At 42.8% G+C, this 2,140-nt stretch overlaps 1 non-coding gene across 1 annotated transcript; it reads right to left on the bottom strand.

Annotated features, from left to right (window-relative positions):
- Positions 1–536: 536 nt before the first annotated feature.
- On the bottom strand, positions 537–643 carry LOC145038104 (small nucleolar RNA R71). The gene has a single exon (XR_013679172.1). It is a non-coding gene; the product is annotated as a small nucleolar RNA R71 (small nucleolar RNA).
- Positions 644–2,140: the final 1,497 nt, after the last annotated feature.

Here is a 2,140-nt window from a genome sequence, read left to right as displayed (position 1 = left end):
TTGGGAAGAAGAAGAGTAGCAAATCAGGAGCATCCAACGTATCTTTGGCAAGCAAAGACCCGATCAAGGAAGATACCGAGTACGACACCGAAGAAGAAGAAGAACCCACGTACGGACACGACTCCGATTCCGGCGACGAGTTAGCTCATACCATGGCTAACATTGATGAAATCCCCATGGGAGAATGGAAAAAGAGGATCCGCGATGACACCGGACCGGGACTTGTGCAGCCCGCAATTCCTGTTACTGCTACTTTTGAGCTAAAGGGCCACATACTTGCCCAACTCAAAGAAATTCCTTTTTATGGAAAAGATCACGAAGATGCCCACAAGCATTTGGATGAAGTTAATGATGTAGATGATTACTTCAATGTTCCAAATGTTCCTCGCGAGACTCAACTACTTCGCATGCTTCCTGTGACATTCAAAGGTGCTGCAAAAGATTGGCTCAAATCACTTCCCCCCGGATCAGTCACTACATGGGCCAAGATGAAAGAAGAATTCATTGACCACTTTTGCCCACCTTCCAAGATAGCCAAACTGAAGAAAGCAATAGCTAACTTTGAACAATAAGCTGGAGAGTCCTTATATGAAGCTTGGGACAGGTACAAGAGCTTATTAAGAAACTGCCCACATCATGATCTAAATAGCCAGCAAGAAGTCTCCATTTTCTATGATGGAGTCAATGTCACCACTAGGCAGCTACTTGACTCACAAGGACCGCTTAACAAAAATCCACCCCCGGTAATCAAGGAATTAATTGAAGAATTCTCTAAGCACTCTAGAGAATACCATAACCCAAGAAACAATGTTACTAGGAGAGCCGCATATGCAGCTACTGAAGACTTATCCGCGGTCATGGCTATGCTGAAAACCATGGATAGGAGGATGGATAAAATGGATCAAACAATCCATGTTATTCAGGTGGGTTGTGAAAATTGCAATGGACCGCATCTTACTAGAGACTGCGACCTGGATGAAAATGGTAACAAAAAGGTGCAAGTATGTTACTCAAGTGGAGACCGATACGATGAAGACTGGAGAAAACCAAAGAAAGAGTGGCTCTCGTATGAAGAGTACAAGAAGGATAAAGAGGAGAAATACAAGCAAAAAGTAAGAGGTTTTTACCAAAGAGAAGAGCCGGCACAAGAAAGGAAACCAAGTTTGGAAGAAATGCTTACCAAATTTGTAGCTGATTCAGAAAAAAAAAGACATAGTGATCATGATGCTGCCATCCAAGAAACAAGAAATATCCTTAGAAACCAGCAAGCATCCATTCACAACATAGAAACGCAGCTGGGGCAACTTGCTCAACAAATAAACCAAAGAGCACCGGGCGAACTTCCTAGCAAAATCGAAAATAACCCACGAGGCGTGCACATAAATATAGTTACAACAAGAAGTGGGAAAATAATTACCCCTCTGGCCCCTATTCAGAAAGAAGTACCTACAGAATCACAGAGGAAAGATGCAGAAACTCCAGAAGAAGATCAAAACTGTCAATCTGACAGCCCTACTCGCCGAGTACCAAACCTGGAATCGACGAGTACAAGGTTAAATCTGACAGATCAGGTCCCTGAAAAGCCATATCAGCCTCCGATGCTATACCCAACCCGAGCTAAGAAGGAGAAGCAAGAAGAAGAGTACCAAAAGTTCTTAGATCATATCAAGACTCTTCAAATCAACATACCCTTCATTGAAGCCGTCGTCCAAATGCCCAAATATGCCAAGTTCCTCAAGGAACTTCTCACTAATAGAAGGAAGATGGAAGAAGTGAAGAAGGTAGTTCTAAATGAAAACTGTTCAACTGCTATGCTAAATAAGCTACCAAAGAAGAAAGGTGACCGGGGAGCTTAACATTACCTTGCCAATTTGGAAACTTAGCTATAATTCAATCCTTAGCTGATTCGGGAGCAAGTGTTAACTTAATGCCATATTCATTCTTCAAGAAGCTGGATCTCCCGGAACCAAGGCCAATCCGCATGGCAATCCATTTAGCAAACAAGACTGTCACTTTCCCAAGGGGAATATGCGAAGATTTGCTTGTCAAGGTGGAAAAATTCATCTTTCCTGCTGACTTTATTATCTTAGACATGGAGGTAAATCCTCAAGTCTCGATCATCCTCGGAAGACCCTTCCTC

This window comes from Lactuca saligna, chromosome 3 (genome assembly GCF_052625555.1).
Source record: "Lactuca saligna cultivar CGN05327 chromosome 3, ASM5262555v1, whole genome shotgun sequence".
Classification (NCBI taxonomy): domain Eukaryota; kingdom Viridiplantae; phylum Streptophyta; class Magnoliopsida; order Asterales; family Asteraceae; genus Lactuca; species Lactuca saligna.
The sequence above is the reverse complement of the archived record's forward strand: the minus strand, read 5'-3'. Positions and strand labels throughout refer to the sequence as shown.